We start from the raw sequence: 26,841 nt of genomic DNA on the forward strand, positions 1-26,841 counted from the left end.
TTGTTCGAAAACGGATGAATCTTCTTCTAATCAAAGAGGGGCCCACTACCTACGACATGGCTGTTACTAATAGTGGTTACATGAACACTCCCACGTTTATCAAGTACCTGGAGCATTTTAAAAAACATATAAGTCCAACAAAGAAGAACCGCGTTCTTCTGATTCTAGATAATCATGTATCGCACACAAGTCTTCAAGCAGTAACATTTGCAAACGATAATTCCATCCATTTATTAAGTCTGCCCCCATATAGCAGCCATAAGACCCAGCCAGGACAGGTTCCCATCCAGGACAGGTTCTCTCCATTTACCATGTGACTGGTCTTTTTTTCACAGCATTTGCAAAAACTGCTACTGCAGATATAGCAAGAGAGGTCTTTCGGTCTACAGAAATCTACCCACTAGATAAAAATATTTTTCCGGACGTACATTTTATGCCAGCAGAAGTAACAGAGCAAGATTTAGGTGAAGATTCCGACGATGAAGGTTATGTTTTTATCCAGTTTCAGCAAGAAGAAAAAGCACTTGTTACTGATGCGATAGAGCCCCAGCCGTCTTCAAAATCGGAAGTCAGAATGTCTGTACCTGGTTCTTTAAATATTGAAAAAGAAACTGTTACTGACACGAAAGAGTTCCAACCGTCATCAAAATTAGAACAGTCAGTAATTTCAACTTCAAACATTATTCCCTTCCCAAAAATTAAGATAAAAAGAAACGAACCAGGAAAAGTTTGAAGTCATCCCTACTAACATCGACACCCAATAAGGAGCAACTTTTAGAAGAACAAGGAGAAAAGAAGGAAGCAGAAAAAAAAGGAGAGGAAAGCATTACTGAAGAATAAAAAGGTCAAATCAAAGTGTTAAAGTTCGTACTGCCAAAAGAAAAGTTTTCGACGAATCCTCATCTGATATATCAGTAGGACTCTCCTATCAAAAAAGTATTGATTCTTGTGACATTCATTTTTCCAATGACGATTAAGAACAAAACACTGATATCGTACCAAATATTTTACCTGATGACTTTGTCGTAGTGAAGGTTTTTGGAAAAAAATCATACAGATTATTTGTCGCCAAAGTCTGCCAAGTAAACGATGATGGGTATGAAGGCGTATTTTTTAAGCGACCGCCCACAACATTCATCAACAACAACATCGTTTTCGTGAGACAACCGAAGATGCTTTTTTTTTCGGATGGACGATATTGTTTTAAAGCTTTCAAAGCCAATAAAGACCAGCTCTTTCAGATTTTCAAATTCAGTAAAAGAAAAAAACATTTCTGACGACCTCTCCAAATACAGTTGTCTTTTCTCAAGTTTATAAATATTTTCGTATTAAGTTATTGGTCGTGTGTTGTATGTGTGAATTTTACTACTTACATATTTTTGTTTTATACTAACGAATATATATATATATATATATATATATATATATATATATATATATATATATATATATATATATATATATATATATATATTTATATATATATATATATATATATATATATATATATATATATATATATATATACAGTATGGTGGAAATGAAAGGAATAAATTCGTTATTTCGTAAACCGGAGACTTTAAGGAAAAATCCTGAAACCCGTCGATTTTTATTTTTAAATAAGCTATTCGTAAGAATACATCTTTATTTTTGACGTCATCTATGTGAGCGTGATGACGTCATTGCTAAAATTTTTGAATAGAAAGGGGGGTATTGTAATACATCATTTGAAAGGTCTTTGAAATACCTATTCAGCTATATCAATATGTCTAAGTAATTAAAGTTTGTAATTGTTTAAAAAAATAATTAAATTTTTATTATTCATCATCATCATCAGTGGTGCTACAACTCTAGTTGAGCCTTGACCTTCCCCAGTCTATTTCGCCAGTCGTTTCTGTTCATCGCCAACCGTTGCCAATTTGCCGCGCCGATTTTCCTTGCGTCCTCGTCCACACCGTCCCTCCATCTCAGTCGTGGTCTGCCTCTACTCCTATTTCCCACTGGGACCGATAATAGAGTTCGTCTGGGTGGGTAATTTTCATTTGCTCTTGACACATGTCCAGCCCATCTAAGCCTACCTATTTTTATGGAGGATATTACATCTCTACCATTTACTATTTTTTTATACTTCTCGTACAATTCGAAATTATATCGCCTTCTCCAAATACCATTCTCACAGAATGCGCCCATTATTCTTCTTAGTATCTTCCTTTCGAAGACGAGCAGAAGATTTGCGTCTGTTTTGGAGATGGTCCATGTTTCTGACCCATATGTCAGCACTGGTAGGATGAGTGTTCTATATATTATTACAATAAATATTTATTAAGTATTATTTAATAAATACAACGAAACCTAAATTAAGTGCTCAAATTGTTTACCTTCAGCTAAAATACAATGAGAAAGGCGTGCCGCGAACTCTTCTCTAACATTCTCTAAAACTTCCGGAGTTAGTTGAACAACCTCATTACGTATTCTTTCTTTCAGTTCATTAATATTTTGTGGTCTATTTTGATACACCTTACTTTTTAAATATCCCCATAAAAAGAAATCAAGAGGAGTCAAATCAGGTGACCTAGGCGGCCATTCTATTGTTCCTCTTCGACCTATCAAGTAGTTGCGTACCAAGACAGCATAGTGTGGAGGAGCACCATCTTGCTGTAGCCATAAATCATTTCTGTTTGTAAACAACCGGTTCAATTCTGGAAGCAAGAAATTTTGAAGAAATTCTAAATATCGAACACCTGTTAAGTTTTCTTCGAAAAAGTATGGTCCAATACACCTATTATCTAGTATTCCCACCCAAACATTAATTTTCTCTGGGTATTGAGTACGGTACTCTTGCATCCAGTGTGGATTTTCCGTAGCCCAGTACCAAAAAGTTTGACGATTGACATGACCGTTTAGTAGAAATGTAGCTTCATCAGAGAAAATAATCTTTTTTAAAAACATCGGATCTCTGTTATTTCGTTCCATTATAATGTCACAAAATTCAATTCGTCTATCAAAATCATCTTCCATAAGTTCTTGTACTAAACTTACTTTGTAGGGATGCCACTTTTCCTTCTTTAGCTGTTTAAGAACTGTTGAATGGTCCATGTCATTATCTAATGCTACTTGCCGTGAACTGTTATGAGGATTATCTTGAAAAGCTAACAGAACGTCTACTTGTTGGTTTTCAGATATTGGTTTTCTACTACCTTTTAGGAAGGTCTTTAACATGACCCGTTTCTCTAAATTTTTTCTCAATTTTGCTTACAGTGGATTGTGAAATTGGTTCTCGACGGGGGTATTTATTATTATATAACGCACATACTTCTTTCTGCGTACGTGTTTTATCTCCATAACCAATCATTATGAGAATTTCAATTCTTTGAGTTTCAGTTAGCTTCATGTTCAAAGATACAAAGACTTTTTGAATACGTTTACTACAATAATACTATTAATCACTTGACAGAAAGATAATTAAGTTTGAATGTCGAACTATCAATGTTCATATTGATAAGGTAACTAGTTTTTTTAAAAAGGTAAAAAGTAGATAAAAACATTTCATTACCAGTGATGGCCTTTATAAAATTTATTTTTGGGTGTCAATAATACATCATATCAATACTTAATAAATATTTATTGTAATAATAAATATTTAATATTTTTTTTAAACAATTACAAACATCAAATACTCAGACATATTGATATAGCTGAATAGGTATTTAAAAGACCTTTCAAATATTCAAATGATGTATTACAATACCCCCCTTTCTATTTAAAAATTTTAGCAATGACGTCATCACGCTCACATAGATGACGTCAAAAATAAAAATGTATTCTTACGAATAGCTTATTTAAAAATAAAAATCGACGGGTTTCAGGATTTTTCCTTAAAGTCTCCGGTTTTCGAATAACGAATTTATTCCTTTCATTTCCACCATACTGTATAAATCCGTTAAGTATTCTATAATTAACACACAAATTGAATAGAACACAACATAATATAACCATTTTGTCGACTTACTCTCTCAATGATTTGTATCGAAGATAGCTTTCCATAAATAAATAAATTTATCCAACCAATTATCAACGTAACATCACTTGAAATTATATAATTAAACCTATCTCTATGTAACAAAGCGAATCAAATTAATCTCTTATATAACTAATTACTTTTACGATCTCCTGGAGGATGAGAGGGTTGCATTAAAAATGCACTGTTATGCAAATACCGCAAGAAACAGAAAGTTTACGATTGTAACTGAGCAAATTAAATAAAATATGCTTATCGTTAATTAATGAACACAAAGGAAGACTTCTGAAATCGCCGTATCTACATATATGTTACGAAAAGGATAATTGTGCAAAGAAACAATAATTAGTCAAAGCCTATTCTTTGTGTACCAAGGTTAATGAATACCATGAGGTTCTAGTTCATGACATATATTCTAATTTCATAAATTATAATTGTTCGTTGATTGTATATACATACATTTTTATAGGAATTTTTGGTCGACGTGAATGAAACGACATTGAAACTTTTACATAATGCAATAACGGTGCAAAACTCGATTCAAGTATCCGACTCAAAAATGTTATTACAACAATAATATGTAGCGGTAAATGGTTTAGTTCTATAAGGAAATTATTTTTTTATACGGGAGTGGTATATTCTTTTCAAATGTACTTGATATTGTCAAAGAAAGGCGGATATAAGTTATGTCAATGTTATTTACTACAAAAATGTATTAATATAGTAATATATGACCAGGTATTTCAGATTGATGTGCTTGTTAAAATGCACTCTTCAAAATCAGCATATTAACGTTATCTTCCAATCCAAGAAACTTCTTGGAACTAGACGCTATGTCTATGCTGATGATACGACATTGGTTGTCCACCGAAAGTAGAACATGAATAGGAAAGAAATTGTTTTCTTCTTCTTCTTGTTCTTCTCTTTGACGAAACGGGTCTCCTCTATTCTGCTCATGTAGTTATACCATTCTTTTTTCTATTTTGTTTCCATTTATTTATACACTGTACGATACATTTTTTTTTAATGTCTTCACTTCTCTTTTGATCTCTCAACGTATTTCCTGTAATTTTTCTCAGTACTCTCATCTCTGCCGTTTCCGCTAACCTTTGCGTTGTGGCTGTGTCGGGTCTTGTTTCTAAGGCATATGTCATTATTGGTCTTACACTGGCTTTATAAATTTTTGACTTCATCTCAATGTTAATGTGTCTGTTTCGCCATATAGTGTTATTAAGGCATCCTGCCAGTCTAATTGCTTTTTGTACTTGATCTCCCACTTCTTTGTCCAAGTCTTCATAGCTAGACAGTGTAATTCCCAGTTATTTTATTTCCATTATTTGTTCAATACCGATGCCATCAATTTCTATTTTAAATCTTATTGGTTCTTTATTGACTACTATTGTTTTAGTTTTCTGAGATGAGATTGTCATATTAAATTCTTTTGCTTTTATATTAAATCTGTGGACCAGTCTTTGCAGACTATCTTCATTTTGGGCTATCAATATTACGTCGTCTGCCTAACAGAGTATTTTTATTTTCTGTTTCCCATTCTCTATCATCTTCCTTTGTTACGCTTTTGATGATTTCATCCATGATTAAATTGAAGAGCATGGTGCTCAATGAATCCCTGTGTAAGTCGAAAAGAAATTGTCAGCTGGACCAAACGATCAAACAGAGTATTATAATAAACATTTTCTTAACGAAACCCTGCTAGGTAAAAGTTGAAAATAACATGGAGATCACTGCAAAAACCAAAATACCTAATAACTGGATCAAGCTTTTACCATATCAAAACAATATACCAATGCATCTCTGTTTCGTAGATTACACAAAGGCTTTCGATTCAGTAAAATGGGATACCCTCTGGAGTATAATGGGAAATATGGGAAATTTTGACAATGAGAATCCAATTAATTTTCAGCATCAGATAGCTAAGCTTGATAATCCATGCAGGACTTTCACGGATGGTTTAAAATCAAGATTTGTAGTCTGTTGTGCTGTATATATGATGGGTGGAATACTTTAACCAGGCACTTAATTTAGAGGAAGAAGAAAATCTAGAAGGCGAAAGAAATGAGGTAAGGGAAATAAATGTTAGGGAAGAGGAACCACCAACGATTCTTGAAGTTAAAGATGCAGTTAAAAAATTAGCCAGAAATAAATCACCCGGAATAGATAATCTCCCAGCTGAACAGTATAAAGAAGGTGGCCATCATACCATTATGGCATTACAGCAGCTTATAAAAGAAAAATGGACACAGAAATCCGTCCCCAATGATTGGAATATTGGAATACTTTGCACCATACACAAAAAGGAGATATCTTTGAATACTCTAACCACAGAGGAACTAAACTTCTAAATGCAGAGTAAAAAATATTTTCCACAGTACTATGCCACCGTATGACACCATATGCAGAACGGATAGTAGGAAAATACCAGGTTGGTTTCAGAGGTGATAAATCTAAAATTCATCAGATTGCAACACTGAAACAAATTTTGGAAAAAACACTGGAAAATGGCATTGATTCTCATCACATATTTATAAACTACAAAGCAGCCTACGACTATGTGAATAGAAGAGAAATGTTCAAAGCAATGAAAGAGCTAGGAATATCAAATCAGTTGGTAAATTTAATAAAACTAACTCTTGAAAAAGTTGAATGTAGAGTACGAATTCAGGGGAAACTGTCTGAACTTTTTAAAACAAATAACGGGCTGCGCCAGGAAGACCCTCTCTCCTATATCACGTTTAACTTGGCCCTGGAAAAAGTAATACGTATGTCACAAATCACAACCACTGGTTCAATATATAATAAATCAGTGCAAATCCTGACCTATGCTGATGACATCAATATTTTTGGGAGAACGGAAAACGCTGTACGAGAGGCGTATGTAGCTTTAAAAGAATCAGCAAAAATGGGTTTAATAATAAACACCAACAAAACAAAGTATATGAAAATAAGCACGCAACCACAAATCTTACGACCACTTGTTATAGAAAACGACGTGATCGAAGCAGTGAACTAATTTGTATACCTGGGAGCGCTATCAAAGTGGAGCCATAACCTCTTTTAGTATGTAGGCCGGGCGATGCCGGCTGGGTGGCTACGATCATCACTCAACCAAACCCCCGCCATCCGAAAACAGGCCCAATCCTGCTGATCTGTTCCTCCCCGTTCCGATCCGAAAAGCAACAGACCAGCAGCGTATGGCCCTTTTTGGCCCGATGTTTGGCCAGATTTAATCAATACGAGACCGACCATCCCCCCCTGTAACGCAATCAACGCCAAAACCTCTATCGCGGCTTGAGAAAAATTAGCCATGATAGCAAAAAGTGCTATCACAAAAGTTTAAAATAGTAAATATAAAATATATAAGAGTAAAATGGGACATTCACAGACCTGAAAGGACAACACAAACATCTACGAAGTCATAGCAGTAAAACCCTAACTAGACGAACGTAGATCCCACGATAGGAAGAAGCCGATATGTGATACTCGAAAATAAAAATGTCATAAGGCATTTATGTTAGGACCTCATAAAATGACTATGAATACCTTGAACTACCTTGAATTGCCTTTGTGATAAAATTGCGGACGTCGAACCTTGAAAGGTTTAAAATTCTCATGACACGAGAATTCGACTGACACCATGTTCCGCGAGGTCCACAAGGTCAGGTATCTTCAGAGTCCCGTCGGAGCATCTTATTCGCGGCTCAACCTCGCAAACCCACCCTTTCTTTTCAGCTGCTTTGCGTAGGTACGTAACGAGCTGGACGTATCTCTTGATTCGGTACCAGTGTGATGCGGGGCACTTTTGCAAAACGTGACTAAGGCTCTCGTTATGTTCGCATCCCTTTCGGCACCTCCGTTCATGTGGTGGATTTGAAGGGATGCCTCTAGTTCGCAGTAGATTTCCTCGCAGTTGAATTGCCTTGACAAAATCTCTCAGTTCAGTTCAGTTCTAACATATGGTTCAGAGATCTGGACTCTAACAAAAAATAATGAAAACATGTTAGGATGTTTTGAAAGAAAAGTACTATTAAGGCGAATCTATGGAGCTGTGAATGACAATGGAGTGTGGAGAAGACGATACAACTTCGAACTTTATAGAATATACTAGGAACCAGATATCGTAAAACATATTAAGAGGTCTTCTGAGGTGGATAGGGCATGTAATGCGGATGGGACAAAAAGACCCAGCTGGAAAAACGCTCATTGATAGACACATTGGTCAGAGAAGAAGGGGATGACCCAGAACAAGGTTCCTTGATAACATCGATGAAGACATGAGAAATATGGGAATACGTGCTTGGCGGAGGAAGGCGAATCATAGGGACGACTGAAGAGAAATTCTTAAGGAGGCTAGGACCCACACAGGGTTATAAAGCCTGAATACTGATAACCACAAAGTTGTAATTATATTAGATCCAAGGTCTGCGTTATTAGCTTTATAAAACTCACGTAAACATTTATGTCTTGTCGCTAAAATTTTAGAAAACCAACTAAAGCTGCTGGAAGAACATACTTCTTTAAATTTTGTATAAGTAAAGGGATATGGTATTTCCGGTAACATCAAAGCATATTTTTTGGTAAAGATGCGATCTAAAACGGATTAAAAATAACTTGGTTAGATATAGGCGATCTAATAGCTACACGATAAAAAATTCTAAAACAATATTGGAATATTGAATGGTACGCTTTCTGCGATCGAACAATCTCTATACCAAAATTCATCCTGTTTTGCCTATCGAGCCTTTTGCCCTCAGAAATTGCCCGAATAGAAAAATATCTTTAATCGGCTGAGTCGAATGAGTCTGCTTAAGTGTGTTTAGCATGATTGTTCGAATCTCGTCTCCCTTTTTTTGTGTGAGTTTTTGAGGGATAGCACCTTCGCTGTCACCAATATACGATGGGAACGGCTCTTAGATCAGCGTTTCTGGAATACAGCTTGTTCTATTTGCGATATTTTATTAGAATTGATTCTAGGACGTCATAATATGCATCAGAAAGTTGGTTAGTAGTCAAGTGTAGAAGTTTGGCTGGGGGAATGGAACTTTCTTGATGGGATTCCTACTCAGTATGCTCGGTTGTTAAGGATATTTTATCGTACGTAGTACCAATGTCTTGATGAGAGAATGGATTCTGCTTACAATAGTGTGCATGTTGGCAAATGAATGTATTAGTGCAGATAGATAGATTGTCTAAAGTGTCTAATCTGTCTAAAGTGTGCTTAATATCAGTGTCCTAATTGAGTCATACTAAAATGAACTCCCAAATAGGACACCGAGGGTCTATATTCGAGCCTTTCTCTTAAGAGAGCTATCTGGTTCTTCTCATTCTCTTTGTAGTAAGGAGATCTAAATAGAATTATTTTAGTTTTGTTTGGGTTTAGAGTGACTCTTCATCTATTGGACTATCTTACAATTTTGTTTAATTGATTTTGTGCTCTATAAAATACAGAAAAGTGTCTTCCCTCTGAGGGTATCTATGGAAAGTAGTGCCGTATCGTCGGCATATAGAAAGATAAATTCTGACCAGTTTATGGGTTGGGGAGGTCACTATTATATCTTGTGTATAATGTAGGAGATACAATTGAGCCCTGTGGGACTCCAGCTAGTGTAGTAAACGAAGTTGAGAATTTGTTGGCTACCTTGGCTCGGATTGTCCGATTGTAGAGATATGAGTGCATGACGAATATTTGACGAAGAATGTAGGCAGTCCAATGTTTCTTCTTCTTCTTCCTTCTTGTATGCAGGCTTTAAAGCATGTTTCTTTTTCAATATTAGCCTCTTAAGTTGTGATACAAATTTTATTGAACATTCATTTCGCGCGCGTAACTGACATGCAAAATCGACGGTCGCTTCAAGCGTTGTTTCTAAGAGAACGGTTCATTCTATATAAAAAATGCTTATAAACATTTTTGTTCAAAATTATCTCAGCTACATTTTTTATTTGAATCATTTTTTACTACGGTGTGCAGATTTTTAATAAATCGATTTATTTGCGTTTTTACCCTCCTGCGAGGGGGTTTTTAGAGGGAAGCCCAGGGGTAAAAGTGGTAAACTTTTTTGCATCTTTTGGGGTAGCAAAATACTCTCGGCAAAATTCAGCTTGTTCGTATGATTTTTAGAGTTTCAGTGGCATTTTCGTCTCTGACGACTGGAGTATAATACGATATTTATTTATTTTTATGAATATTAAGTTGTGTTATCATCCTTGCAAAAATAAACTTGGAGTGGTTTTCTATTTAACTCCTTTCTTCCTAAATTTAATTTATCATCCGCTTTAAAATAGTTACCACATACACGATTATTTTTGTAAATAGTTTCATAAATGTATCTATTAATAACTTTTAATCTTTCACAAAAGGTATCCATTTCTTTTTCTTGTAAAGTAGATTGCTTGTAAAGTAGATAACACACATCCGCTTCTAAAGTAGATATCCGAAACATAACATTTTTAAAATTTATATGTTTTTACATTTTAACAATAGTTACCACAAATTAATATAAAATTACTTTTTATACGCTTTTTATGCAATTTCTATGAGAATTTGAGAAGTGCAATTTTGCTGGGATGCCATAAGTCTTTCAGTTTAACAAACTGTCAAATTACAACAAACTATGACGCGCTGTGATCACTAGCGCTAAATCGTGTTCGTTATTTTAACGTTTGAAAGATATCTATAGGATGGACATCAAGAACGGGTTGTCAAGTAGACGTCACGTTTTGGTCAAATGACGTAAAGACAAAAGATAAACTGAAAAGGGACGTTAAATTCGTCATTTTGGTTACCGGTGCTGTTTTATGCCAACACAAAAGATATATTATCCAGAACTAGTTGAAACTAGTTGAAATATTGGCTAAGTTTTTGACATTATTTGTAATTGAAATTACTAAAATAACTTAAACGCGCTTATTTTTGCTACTTAGGGTCACTGGTAGATTGCAAAAACAACACGCCAAGAGCAACAAAACAAAGAAAAATATTTAGGACCATATATGGCGGAGATAAAGAATAGGGTATGTGGAGAAGGCGATATAATTTCGAACTCTATAGACTTTTTCCGCAGATATCGTGAAAACCATCCAAATAAACCGCCTAAGATAAGTGGGCCACGTTATGCGGATGGATGTAAGTGATCCTGCTGAAATAACCATGCTAAATAGGCCGTACGGAAGAAGAAAAAGAAGGCGAACTAAACTCAGATATATGAGCGATGTGTTGGACGATTTAAGGGAGATTGGAATAAGAGGATGGAGAAGACAGACACTCGACAGGAAACGATGAAAAAATGTTTTGAGATAGTCTAGAACTCACGAAGAACTGTAACGCCAACTGATGAACTGAAATTTATAATCGTTCTTTTTTATTCTTACTTATAGTTTCTCTGCTTATAATCGTTTCTTTTTCTCTATATGGTTACTGCTGATAATTAAAAATAAAGAAAAACTTAGTGTTTTTAAAGCGTAGTATTATTATGTTTTCTTAATAATTACTTGTCCTGAAATGTAATAACGTCTTTAATGATGTATAATTGATGGATACCAATTGTTTGGCTGTATAAATAATATAAATTTTGGAATAATTAAATTCACAATGATAAGGAAAAGCAAGAAAATTAATTGAATGAAAAATAAATAAATAAAGACGACAGTAATTACTTTAAGCAAAAAATATAAACAAAATCTTGATTTAAAAAGTGTCAAAATTTGCGCCGATAGTAAATTCTCCCAGTATTTGAAGTACTATACAAGACAAGCGAAAATGCGGTTTTAACTGATAATGTATTTTTGTAACGGATAAGGTTTTTGTCAGTTCCCAGTTCTTCTAGCTATGTACCCGAATTAATTTAGGTATCCTCGGTTTACTTTTTTTCTTTTATAAGAAGCTTTTAAGAGAAGCCAGAGAAACAAGAGAAGCCTTGTTTAGTATACAGGTGCTAGTACATTGATGCAGAGATATAAATCAAAATGTGTACATTTGTGCAATCGATTTTAAAAAGGCTTTTGACAAAGTCCGACATAACAAAATGCTAGAAATATTGGAAACAGCTGGATTGGACGATAAAGATCTACGAATAATTACAAAAAATCTATACTGGCATCAAGTGGCAAGAATAAAGGTTGAACAAGAACTGTCGGATGAAATAAATATAAAAAGAGGAGTGAGACAAGGCTGTATATTGTCGCCTTTACTTTTTAACTTATATGTTGTAAAAACAACCTGTATAATATTGTAATAGTATAGTTATTTTATCAAATTGTGCGCTCAGGTCGTCAGCTATCGTGTTAACGTGTGTGCGACTGATTTCCTACATAAGGGACCCGTCCTCCCCTCGTTATGTAACTTAAGACAGACAGTGCCAATTTGCCTCTCGGCAAGTGAAGGCCGGGTGTGTGTGATCCCGAAAAGTACGTAAGCCGCGTATGCGCTATCGTGAGCCGGTGTTTTCAGTGTTTTGTGTTAAAACGTATATAGTTGGTCTCTCTCAATTTTATCATTTCATGTATATCTGTTACTGCCTCCCCGCACTCACTGTAAAGCTAATATTTGTATAACTCTTTATGTAACTATCAGAATTGCGATAATTGTCAATGTTTGAACCAGCCCTTAAGTCCATTGTATAAATAAATCGAAGGAAAAATACATTTTAATTGTTTTATTGCTTCAGTGGTCCTTAATAAATATTTTAAAGCAATTAGGTGTTCAAATACGCCTCTCTTAAATGTGGATAGTTTGGCAACAAAGTTTACCCTTTCCACCATTATATTCGGAGGAAATATTTAAGGAATCCTTAATGGAGACTACCGAAGGTATTATTGTGAATGGAGTAACCATCAACAATATTAGATATGCCGACGATACCTTAGTGCTTGCTAATTGCGGAGAAGACCTTCAAAATCTAATGAACAAAATAAAACATACTTGTGATCAGTATGGATTAAAACTCAACGTTAAGAAAACTAAATATATGATAGTTATTTAACAATAGAACATAAGAACAATAAGAAATAATAGAACAAGCCCGAGCTGCCTTTGTAAAAATGAGAAACGTACTTTGCAGTCACGATCTTAGCATTGACCTTAGAGTTCTAATGATATGCTACATCTTGCAACATCTTTCCTGTACTGCTGTATGGAGTGGAAGCGTGGACTCTAACTGAGGCTATCCTTAGACGCTTGACAGCCTTTGAGATGTGGGTATACAGACAACTACTGAAAATAAGCTGGGTCGACAGAGTTCGAAATGAGGAGGTCCTTAGACGGCTGAACCAAACAACACAACTGGTCAATATAATAAAGAAAAGCAAGCTGGAATACTTCGGTCACATTATGAGACATCCTGAAAAATATGATCTTTTACATCTGATCATTCAGGGAAAGATCCAAGGTAATCGTGGTCCTGGTAGAAGAAGAACATCATGGCTGAAAAATCTAAAGCAATGGTATGGAATATCAACTACATCGTTATTTAGAGCTGCTGTCAATAAAGTCACGATAGCGAATATGGTAGACAACATGATATCCAACGATCGATAACGGTCATGGAACTAGAAGAAGAAGAAGAAGAAGCTCTTCCAGAACTGATAGGTTAATAGGTTGGTTCTATGTTCTGTCCAGGATACGCGTAGAATTACTCTATACAGTATAGACCCACTTTTCGAAGGCTTCGATCTTACTCCCAACGATTTTTTGAGAATAGATGTTTCCACTGCGTATGCAGCAATGGGAAAAAAAAGGCCATTGACTAATCTGAGCTTAGTATTTCTTGTTATTGTTCGGTCTTTTCATATTTTAATTAATTTAGCTGTTGCGGCTCGGGCCATTGCTAGTCTACGCTAATCACTAATCAAACATTTCAACGGTTTATTACTTCTTCTGGTTTACAGAAGCTTAAACGTGCGCTAGCTAGTACAAGGAGGACTTTTTCTATGATATTAATATTGATCCTGATTTTTTGACAGTCTTTTTTACCGAAACATATAACAACTTATTATTAAAGTAAAGTATTTTCTACTAAAAAAAAGTACAACGAACTGATAAAAAAACACCCGTTCGATGGTTTAATAATCAATTAAGGTCTTACAGATATAATCTTTCTCTTATTAAAAACATTGCAGATACCACTAAGGATCCCGATTTGTTCAAAATGTATAAACAACAAAAATTTGAATACAGTCGGCAATTACAAAATGCTAAAACGTCAGGTTACTGTGATTTTATTACTAATTCCAATAATAAACCTAGAGACTGCTGGATAATAGTAAACTTCGTAGTAAAAAATACCATTCCAGATCCAGTTCGGTACAACCTTATCTACCTCTAAACGAAATAAATCAATTTTTTACTACAATTGCAGGATTATAAAAATTATCCTTCTCCGAGCAAGTCCTTTTTTTTTCATTCCGTTGTGAAAGAAGAGTTCTCTCAAATAATAAAGTCTCTTAGTAAGTAATAGCAAAATTTTAAAAGAAACTTAACAAATTGTTTTAATACCTTTCACTCATCTTATTAATTTAATTCTATCAGCTGGAGTATTTCCCGAAGTTCTAAAATACTACAAAGTACAGACCCATAAGCATTGGTTCTTATTTTGGGAAAGTGATTGAAAAGGTTATCAAACAACAATCTGTGTAACCTCTACTCTGTCATTAAAGATGGTACAAGGTATTTATAAGTACTTAAGCTTATAACTTCTTACATATGTGGCGACACGAGGCGGTAATGCCAGGAGGTCATCTATCCGATTTTCTATCCGTAAAACATGCAGTCTCACAAGGTTCGGCTTTAGGACCTCTTTTGTTTATTATTTTTGTCAACGATTTGCCTAAATTCATATCTCCGTACAAATCAGTACAATTCGCAGATGACACGACATACGTTATACCAGGAAAAAATAATTATGATTTAAAAATGTCTTATGAGGAAGTTTTTACTAAATCTAGCACATGGTTTGTTGCAAACAAACTAAAACTTAACTCCGATAAAATGAAAAATTTGGTTATTATATCTGCAAGTAATTTACATAATGATCTAGATACCAAAGAGACTGTTAAACTATTGGGAATAACCATAGATATTCGACTGAACTTATGATATTCGACTGAACTTGTCCGCTCATATCTCACAACTAAAGAAAAAGCTAACAATTTCATTATTTGTTATTCTCCAACTAGCACGGGTTGACAACTATGAAACATTAAAAATTACAAATTTTTTTTTATTCCCCTCTCAACTAAATTATAGATTAAGCATATGGGACAATTCAACAAATGCATTTCAAATTTTTAGAATGCAAAAGAAAGCTGTCAGGATTTTAGCAGGAGTTAGTTATCTAGAACACTTCCGACCTTCTTTATCAAATTCAAAATTATGCCGCTATAACACCTACTCTGTTGATATTTCAAGTTCTGTCTGAAATTCGCAGAAAACGTGTCCATTTAATAAAGCAGTCTGCTGTTTACGTTCACAATACGCGAAGCTGTCACTACTTACGAACAAATCGCTGTAGATTACGTCTTTCAGATATCTTAGTCTTGTCATTATAGTTATTATTATAACTATAACTATTACAATATTTTACCAAAAAGTATTATACAGCTAAGCTGTAATAGTTTCGAAAAATTTATAAAAAAATATCTTCTGAAACATTGCATTTACTGCTCAGAAGAATATATGACTCATTGCAGAACATTTACTGAACTGTTTACGGGGACTTCGCCATAATTTTTTTTCTGTTTAATATGTGTTCTTGTTTGTGATGCATTTAAGTTACGTTTTATATTTCTTTTTTTATATACTATGTATTTTTTTTACTTGTTACAAAAATATTCGTAGTTGTTAAGTAGTTAAATAAATAAACTCTAAACTCTGTCCCAAGTATACAAATCTGTCTACCACTTCGAAATTCGCCATATTGTCATGTAAATCGAAGTACATTCTCCGTTTTTAGCTAAAATTTAGCTATGCCAAGTGCAATTTAAGTCACAAGTATTTGTTTTGAAAAGGGGTCACTGAAAAAGGAAGGACCAAGTGCTTTCCAGGTATTGAGGTATACCTAAAATGTACTTGTATTACTAATTGTGTTACCATGATATCAAAAGTAAAATAAGCTGTCAGCTCAAATAATTAATGACAAAAATTAATAACGCTACATATAAAACGTTCCCATTTCACGCCATTATTTAATAGTTCGTTTAAATTAAAAATATATTTTTCGGAAGGGTCGTTAGCACGTAGGGAGAAACTTTTACTTTTTTGCGGTCGATTTTAAGGAGAGGCAAAATTAACGTGTCTAACTACAATTTGGCACAAAAATAATAAAATTCTCGTTTTTCAATGGGCAGAACCGTAGACAGGGGTATATAAATAAATTTCTTCTTTAGATAACTTTTACATTTAGATAATATTATTCACTCCTTGTTCCAAATTGGACAACTAAAGCACCAAATTGAATTTACTGTGCCGGTCTGAGAATGTGAATCTGAGCTGTAAGAATCCACGCATCCACGCAATGAGATTCTCATCTCATTCTCTAGAAAAGGTCTCATCCCCCACGACGCGTTACAATTGTCAACAGGAAACGACCTTCTTCTTAACGTGCCTTATTAAGCCCACTTAACGTTGGTGATTAACATGACAATGCTGTCTTGAGCTAGTCTGAAAAGATATTTTACTCCCCGTATTCTTGTTCATACTTTGATATTCTTCAACCACGAGGCTTGTTTTTAACCAATTTCCCTGCGTCATTAGATTTTACCCATCATAGATGTTTTCACCGCATTATAATACATATGTCACTGCAGTAGAAGTTATGCAATAAAGGAGACAGCGGTGAACCCTGTGGAACTCCTTGTTGCATGGAACATGTCTTTTAATAAAATCACCAACAATCAATAGGTGCGAAGAGAAGCAGTTCATCCAAAGTTTGTATAATAATCCTTTATGCTAAACGGAGTCGAAAGCCTTCTTGATATCCAAGAAAACTCCGGCAGTCTTCAGTCCTTGTATTTTTGCTGCCTCTACATTGGATGTTACTATTAAAGAGTACGGACTGTTGATAAATTTTCCTTAAATCCAAACTGGTGTGCTGGAATATGTTGGTTTAATTATTTATATAATCTTCCTTGGATAATGTTCTCAAACTTTTTTTCCTATTACTGGGAGAAGAGTGATTGTACGGTCATTTTGAGATTAGTATTAGGTTTAAGAATAAGTATTTTAACACCCGTCTTCCATTCATCAATGAAGAAATTATTCATCATACAATAGTCATATATGCTCCTCATTTCCTTATAAATCACAGTATATAGTTACCTAAAGATTTTACTGTTGATCGAATCGTTGCCTGGAGCTGTATTATTTTCCTTTATACAAAACTTCGTCATATTCACCTTCTGTGATGATCCGAAGGGCATTCAGATTACTATTGTTATTTATTAACTCTGAGCATAAAGTTGTTAACACTAATCAAACATTTCAACGGTGTATTACTTCTTCTGGTTTACAGAAGCTTAAACGTGCTCAAGCTAGTACAAATATGGACTATTTCTATGATATTAATAACGATCCTGATTTTTGACAGTCTTTCTTACCGAAACTTATAAAAATTCAATATTAAAGCATTTTCCACTAAGAAAAGTTCGATAAACTGCTGAAAAAACACCCGTGCAATGGTTTAATAATGAATTAAGGCCTTACAGATCTAATCTTTCTCTTATTAAACACATTGCAGATGCCACTAAGGATTCCGATTTATTCAAAGTTCAAACAACAAAAATTTGAATATAATCGGCAATTTCAAAATGCTAAAAAGTCAGCTTACTGTAATTTTATTACTAATTCCAATAATAAACCTAGAGACTGCTGGAAAATAGTAAATTTCGAAAGAAACAACACAAGATCCAGTTCGGTACAACCTGATCTAACTCCAGACGAAATAAATCAATTTTTTACTACAATTGCAGATAATATAATTACATCTCTTCCCACTATTAATGTCGATATCCTCTTCAATTATAGAAATTATTCTTCTCCGAGCAAGTCCTTATTTTTTCGTCCCGTTGTGGAAGAAGGGGTCTCTCAAATAATAAAGTCTATTAGTAATTCTAATTGCAGGGACGTTCACGAAATTAATAGCAAAATTTTAAAAGAAACTTACCAAATAGTTTGAACACCTTTCACTCATCTTATTAATTTAATTCTATCAACTGGAATATTTCCAGAAGTACTACCTATTTACGAAAAAGGTGATTTCTCAAAAACTGACAATTACAGACCCATAAGCATTGTTTCTACTTTTGGGACAGTGATTGAAAAGGTTATCAAATAACAATTTTATTTTATGACTTACTATGGAATCAGAGGTATCCCTCTTAAGCTTATATCTTCTTATCTATGTGGCAGACACCAGGTGGTATTGTCTAAAGGTCATCTCTAAGATTTTCTATCCGTAAAACATGGAGTCACACAAGGTTCTTAGGACCTCTTTTGTTTATTATTGATGTCAACGATTTGCCTAAATTCATATCTCTGTACAAATCCATAAAATTCGCAGATGATACGACATACGTTATATCAGGAAAAAATAATGATGATTTAAAAATGTCTCATGAGGAAGTTTCTACTAAATCTAGCTCATGGTTTGATGCAAACAAACTTAAACTTAACTCTGATAAAATGCAAAGTTTCGTTATACCTGCAAGTAATTTACACAATGATCCAGATAACAAAAGGACTTTTAAACTATTGGGAATAACCATAGATAATCGACTGAACTGTTCGGCTCATACCTTACAACTTGAGAAAAAGCTATCAAGTTCATTATTTGTTATTCGCCAACTAGTAAGGGTTGTCAGGTTTGAAACATTAAAAATGACATATTTTGCTTTATTTCACTCTCACCTAAATTATGGTATAATCATATGGGGCATTTCAACAAATGCACTTCAAACTTTTAGAATGCAAAACAAAGCTATCAGGATTTTAGCAGGGGTTGGTTATCTAGAACACTGCCGACCTTTATCAAATACAAAATTATGCTGCTACCTACTCTGTTGATATTTCAAGTTCTAACTGAAATTCACAGAAAATGTGTCCATTTAATAAAGCAGTCTGATGTCCACGTTCACAATACACGAAACTGTCACTACCTACGAACGCATCTCTGTAGATTACGCCTTTCAGAAAAAAATTGCCTTAATTATAACTATTGCAATATTTAACCAAGAATATTAAACAGCTAAGCTGTAATAGTTTAGATAAAGATTTAAGTTACATTTTATATTCCTTTTTTATATACTATGTGTTTTTTTTTGACTTGCTACAAACAATATTTGTATTTGTTATATAGTTAAATAAATACTCTAGTCTGCTTTACAGAGAGAACTATATTTGCAGAAATATTCTACATATTTGTATCAAGAAAATAAAAAACTTTCTTTTAGAGTTTTCCTTTCATGGTTGTAACATAATAGTCTGACAGTATTCTAATTCCCCCTTTTTTGTTTTAATTGTATCATATTTAATTTTAAAACAATAATTTAATGTATCTATACTAATTTTGTAAATTCGTTAAAACACTTCGGTCGATGACTTTTTGGTACATAATATCAATAAAGTAGATTTCTCTCTCTCCAACAACAAAATTTGTGATTATATCAAAAAAAAATACACAAACAATTGTCAATTTATTTGATAATTGTGTCCAAAAAAAATTGTGACATAAAAATATTGTATTATTGTATTTATAAATTAACCACAGAATCCAGCAAAGAATAAACTGGACCTTATAATTGAGATTTAATATTTAATCACTTTATGTCTGTTTTATGTTATTGTACAAACTATTTTTTCAACCCCTCGTTTTTTAATCTCTTTTTAACTTATAAAACCACACACACATCTTAAAGAAATTTTAAGAAAATCACTTACCAAAGATTTCTTTAATCCACCAAATTTTACAATATTTGTATTTTTAAACTACGCGCAATAAATCGACTTCTTCGTCCGGTGGTATCGGTTTACCTCAACTTCTTCTAATCTACCCGGTGAAATGTAAACACGGACTAGCTCTGATTCGCAACATCAACAAGTAGCTAAAGAGAGATATTACCATTTCCATAGCTACCTCACATGGGGGGCAACGAACCATGCCAATTTAGATGAGTTTTACTACAACTTTTTTTACTGTTTTTATATTATAGTGTCATTATAATTACAGTGTTTGCCTGCTTATACAATCATCAGTGTTTTTAACACAAAACCAATGAATACCTGCCATAATATCCTGGTATAAGCATTAAATTATTTTTAAGTGTTGCGTTTAATTCTGATTTTTCGAATCTATAATCACAGTAATTTAAAATTGTGTATATTGTAATAACTATATTTAATCAAATAATAATGTAATAATAACCTTCTTTATTTGTGTCAGGTGGAAATGTTCCAATTAAATCGATCGAACCGTCCCTGACTCCAGTTTTCCGCCTGTTTCATTAGTTTCGGTCACCTATCATCCTATCAATTATTAAAACTATATATACTATAAACTACATAATTTCTTACCCAGACACACTGGAAATACCTTATCGGTTTTACGTCAGAAGCTCAGCCATACATAGTGTGACTACTTCCAATTCAGTCGAATTCGGGACAAGGCTGAAAAAAATACCTGAAATCCGGGACTTTTCAATGATAATCGGGCCATTTTTTTTAATTTAGAACTTTAATATCATCATTTTATTGATTATTTAACACTTTTATGTTGACAATTATATTTTTGATCGGCCACAATTGTTTGTAATGATAATTACATTTGAAGGGTACAGGGGAAAAGGGAACTAAGTCAAAAAAACTATATTTTTCAGCAGAAAGAAAACAAAATTTGAAACGATAAAAATCCTATACTTTTTTACATTTTTAGCTAAATATTTTTATATAATTAGTTCGATATGCACTTTTTATAAATAGCTGGAATAATGTTATGATTGATTGATTTTCGTAGAGATATTTTTTATTTAGGCAAAATGCAGACTGAGTTGGTTCTTTCCGTGAACAGATCAAAATTTTTATTTTTATAATTTTTTATTTCGTAAGGAATATCTCATCACATTAAAAGAACAAACCAAACTACAAACTACTGACTAAAGTTAATCTGATTTCCAAAAATCGCTTTGATCGTCGGGAACGTCATCGGGCTCAGATGATAACTCAGGCTGATTGGCAGAAAGAAGTTGGCTGTAGTACTCTTTAGATCCCTCTTCTTCACAGAATTTCATTAGAACTTTTAGACCAGCACACTTTTTTTTTAGCAAAGGTATAAGCGTTTGGTCGAGCTGATTGGGTTCTTGAAGATCGGGTACATTTGATTTCTACTTCTGGTTCTTCCGTTAATCTTTTACTAGGGACAACGTGAAAGATCCGATATATGTTTCACTGTGGCAAACGGTTTTGTATTTTGTTTCAAAAAACATTAACTGTTTAAGTTGCCGAATAGGAAAAGAAAATTTCTTTTTGTAGAACTTAGAGGACAAAAATGTACCCCACTCTTTAAACATAATTTGTTCACATGATATAACAACAAACGGATGTGGCTTGATTCGCGCATCTTCCACAACCTCTCTCCAGCCATCGGGGGTTTCAGCCTTTGCACTTTTGGGGATCAATTCTATGTTTTGTCCGGTTCTATGAAGGGATGGCCACGCATTGGGTAAGTAATTGTCACAGTGTCAAATTTTTCTTCTTTCTCAAAGTACTTCTTTAATAATTTGAGACGTTTCATCGAATCTTTCATCATTCTTTCTAGAAGTTTCGTCGATCTTCATTAAAACTGCTTCTTCTGATTGAAAATGGAATGTCTCTGGGTCATCTCCACTCTTCTTGAGAACATTCTTCAGTCGTTCTTGAAAGATCTTCTTGGACCCGCTGCAGTCTTCATCGCGTTCTTGTAGTTGCCCACGCAACTGTTTTACTGAAAGTTGTACTAGCAGCATCTTTGGTCAGGCACACACGTACTTTTTTAAATGTTCTTTCTTACAAAGATCACTACCAAACTATGCGGATGTTCTCGATGAACAATACTTTCCAAAAGTTCAAAAGTCTTTTTTCAAAAGTCACTGCTGAATTTATTTTTAAATGAATCAATTATCCTCACACCGGACACCACTGTATCGTTTTTAAATAAAACGAGCGGTTCTAATTTATATAAATATATTTATTTATAAGTTTACAGCACGAAAATATTTTATCAACGAACTTAACTCTTAAGGTGTGCTTATATATAAAAGTTATTATGTACTGGAGTATTCTGGAGTAGTCCACCTCTAATTCGTTTGTTTGACGGGTCGATCTCTCCCGCGCTCGATTCATCAGATCTGGAAGCTTCTCGTCGTCTCGCGATGCAACCGTTATATGGGCTACGTCGAATGCATGTTCGTAACAGTAAGACCACTTACAGTAACTCTAGATGATGTTGCCTCTTAAATCGCACTGAATTTAAACTGTACTCAACTTTAGTATCAAAAACTGAAGTTAATTTGTAATGTATATTTGATCTACTCGGATGTTAGATCAAACTACTTGAGATACAATAGTAGTGTATATATATATATATATATATATATATATATATATATATATATATATATATATATAAATATATACACTTATAGATAAACTCCCAGAGAAAAAAATACGTCCAATCTCTTAGACGACGGAACCAAAAGTGTAATCTCTTCGACTACCCAACGAAAAGTGATTCTCTCTTTCTCAAATTGGATAAACTATCCCCTAGAACAGAATCATCCCCACTTAAAGAATTCCTTCTTAACAAGAACCGACTTATTTTCATTTTCAGCGCAAACATATAAAAATAACGATATTTTTTTAAAGAGGGAAGCAAACAGGCAAATAACTGTACAATATTGAGGGAAAGGTTCTCTTTGAAGTAAAGTAGTCGTTTCCTTGACCCAACCGTCACAAGTCGGATAAAAGTAGCTATTTGTAAGAAGTTTAAAAAATTTTATTACTCACTTCTTAGCGCTATATAAAAAGGGCTTAAATGTTATTTGTTCCCAAAAAAATGACGATTGCTCTCAAATTTCTAACAAAGCAGCAATAAAGTAATCTGCATGTTTCGGTACTTCTTTATGGAATAAAAAAGCTGAAATATATACGACGAATTAGGTCTATAAAGATATAAAATTCTAAAGTACCGTAACATTCTTATAAAAGACTATATCGGCATCTCTCATAAGGCGCAAAAGGGAGATATTTGGATACGGCCATTGGCGTAGCTACGGTAATTGCAAAGGGTTTTTAAAATTAATCTTAAAGCAATATATAATAATTAGTTACTAATCTTATTATAAAAAAATGTTACAAGCTGGTAAACACAAGTTGAATTCGATGAATTGTATAGGAACATAAATCTTTGCAAAGTGTTGGAAGCATTCGGCCCAGTCGTTTTATGTGATTTTCGTTCCAAACTGTAATTTCATCAATTGCCACAAATTTCTTTACGTATTCGAACTCGTCAAATAATTCAACATTGTTTTCTTCTGGGCTAATCCAATTATTCTCTGCCATAAATTTATTCGTTGCCTCGACGTCATTCCAATTCGGCTGGGTAGCGAGTGTAGCTCATCCAAATATGAGTACATCTTCAAACTGTGATTTCTACTGCTCGAGATAATCGATGCAAGTTTAATAAAATGGAACGACTGTTTGCATCAATCTTTGTTTATCGATACCGAGGTCAGCGTCCGCTTTGTTTACTTCTTCCAATGTAGCTGACGACAGGAACTGTGAATCCACTCTTGTTTTTAACAACTACTGTAAATCGTACAAAGCCTGTGTCATTTCAATCGCAGCTACTTCTTCGCTTTCAATTAGCAAGACTGCTTGATTTAAAATCGTAGCCTATAGAAAAACAAAAACAAACAATTGCAATTCACTTTAGATTCAAATATTCAATTCATGTAATGATTAAAAGCAATTTTTGAACACATTTCTTATCTAATCAAGAATGATTAACAACCAGACTTTCGAACATAGGTTCTTACAAAAATCATTCGGTAATTATAGGCTGTTTAAAGTTTCCAGAAAATGCGCCTTTAATCCAATTTAAACTCGTAAGATTGATTTCACGCATGTGAACATTTTCAAAAAGCGAGTTTTCCCATAACCAAGACTTTTTTGTTATTCAACGTTTGCGGTTTCACAAAACTCTTTCAAATGTGTGACACGAATGGTGAAACGATAAAAATATGAATAAATTTTCTATAATATAATCAATTCCACGTCAAATGGTAACCTATTGCAGCCGCATTGCAAAGTTTTGTGAATAATGTGAGCCGTACAACCGATAGCCAGAATGAAATATCTCACCACAACTAGAAACATTTTTAGGTTTCCGTGGTTAGATGCATCGGTAATTACACTGATGTACGTTGTTTATTTTATCAACCAATTCATTTTCATTTTACGGACCAAAGACATTTTTAACAATTGCCTCACATTTAGTACCAACTGATTGAAATTTGGTCAATCCAAAAAGAAATTCCGAAATATTTTTAATAAGCAATCAGTTAAGCGAAAACTACAGTGGTATAAACTTGTCAAATACTACGCTAAAACTTACAACTAAAATTTTACAAGTGCTAATAAATCACAGGGTGAGTTTAGCAGATGAACAACAGGGTTTTCGTAGTGGAATATCGTGTACAGATGCAATATTCGTTATAAAGCATATTACTGAGAAATCACTAGAGTATAATAGAAAAGCATTTCTGTGTCTGATTGACCTCAAGAAAGCTTTTGGCAGAGTAAGACTCTAAGATGCAATCCATCTTCTGTATAATAGAGAAGCTCCCCTAAATATTATAAAAACTATCGAAAACATCTACCAAAACAACAAAATGGAAGTCAGAATAGATGGACAACTTACAGAAGCTATAGAAATAGGCAGCGGAATAAGACAAGGGGATTCATTGAGCTCCATGCTCTTTAATTTGATCATGGATGAAATCATCAAAAGCGTTAACAAAGGAAGAGAATACAAAATGGGAAACAAAGAAATCAAAATACTCCGTTACGCAGACGACGCAATATTGATAGCCCAAGATAAAGATAGTCTGCAAAGACTGGTCCACAGATTTAACATAAGAGCAAAAGAATTTAATATGACAATCTCATCTCAGAAAACTAAAACAATAGTAGTCAGCAAAGAAACAACCACATAAAATACAAACCAGATAAAAAACAACCAGGTAAAATAGAAATTGATGGCATCAGTATTGAACTTCTTCTTTATGTGCCGTCTTCTACCGAAGGTTCGCGACCATCAAACAATAGGTATCTCTGTATTGTGCTGCATGTATTATGTTCGCAGCTTCTGGTATTTGAAACCATTCTCTCAAGTTTCTTAGCCAGGATTTCTTCTTTCTGCCCAAACCTCTTCTACCTTCAATCTTGCCTTCCACGATAAGCTGTAGCAGACTGTACTTATCTTTATGGAAGACATGGCCCAGGTATGACGCTTTCCTCCTTTTAACAGTTGTTTACAATTCCATCTCTTTACCCATTCGTCTTAATACCTCTATGTTGGTCACTCTGTCTGTCCAAGGTATTCTCAGTATGCGTCGATACAGCCACATTTCTAGAGCCGCTAACTTCTTTATAGTTGCTGCTGTTAACGTCCACTCTTCAACTCCGTAAAGTAGCTTAGAGAGTACGTAGCATTTCGTGGCGCGCCATCGGAGGTTAACGCTTAGGTGGCGGTTGCTTAAGAGCTTTCTCATTTTGGTGAATTTGGATCTTGCTATTTCAATTCGGATCTTAATCTCTACGTCTGGGCCCCACTTATCATTTACTGTATATCCCAGATATTTAAATTGGTGCACTCTTTCAATACGTTCGGCTTCAATATTAGATCGATATGTTGAATGTTCTTTTTACTGATCACCATAAATTTAGTTTTCTTTCTATTGATCTTCAGTCCAAAGTGGTTGCCAGTTGTATTTACTCTATTTAGCATCATCTGTTAATCTTCGATGTTATCGGCCAGTATAACAGTATCATCTGCATATCGAAAATTACTTATTGGTACGTCATTAATCTTGATGCCCTCGTTGTACTCTTCCAGTGCCTCTAGAAATATTTGTTCCGTGTACAGGTTGAAAAGCAGTGGCGAAAGAATACAGCCCTATCTAACCCCTCTCGAAATGGTTACGTTTTCACTCACCATATGTCCATTCTTCATGTGGGCTGTTTGATTCCAATATAGATTTTTTATAATCTGGATGTCCTTAGTATCAAGTCCTGTAACATGTAATAGTTCTATGAGTTTGTCATGTTTGATAGTATCGAATGCTTTCTCATAGTCGATAAAACAGGCGTAAACATCTTTCTGTTGATCCGGACATTTTTGAATCAAGACTTGTATTGCAAAGAGCGGCTCTAGAGTTCCAAAACCGCATTGAACATCAGTATTGAACAAGTAATGGAGATACAAAACCTGGGAATTACACTGTCTAGCTGTCTAACTTTGTCTATGGACAAAGAAGTGACAGATCAAGTACAAAAAGCAAATAAGACTGGCAGGATGCCTTAATAATACTATCTGGGGAAACAGACACATTAACACTGAGATGAAATCAAGAATTTATAAAAACAGTGTAAGACCAATAATGACATATGCCTCAGAAACAAGACCCGACACAGCCACAACGCAAAGGCTACTGGAAACGGCAGAGAGGAGAGTACTGAGAAGAATTACAGGAAATACGCTGAGAGATCGAAAGAGAAGTAAAGACAT

The 26,841-nt window shown here is 34.1% G+C and overlaps 1 protein-coding gene across 1 annotated transcript in view; it reads right to left on the reverse strand.

Moving 5' to 3' along the window:
• Positions 1-20,088, reverse strand: part of stl (ADAMTS metallopeptidase stall) — a 251,760-nt gene extending 231,672 nt beyond the window's left edge. The window contains exon 1 of the mRNA XM_072537889.1: positions 19,959-20,088. The gene's annotated coding sequence lies outside the window, so the exon portion shown is untranslated. The remainder of the gene's footprint in view (positions 1-19,958) is intronic.
• Positions 20,089-26,841: the final 6,753 nt, after the last annotated feature.

Source organism: Diabrotica undecimpunctata, chromosome 7 (assembly GCF_040954645.1).
Source record: "Diabrotica undecimpunctata isolate CICGRU chromosome 7, icDiaUnde3, whole genome shotgun sequence".
NCBI classification, from domain to species: domain Eukaryota; kingdom Metazoa; phylum Arthropoda; class Insecta; order Coleoptera; family Chrysomelidae; genus Diabrotica; species Diabrotica undecimpunctata.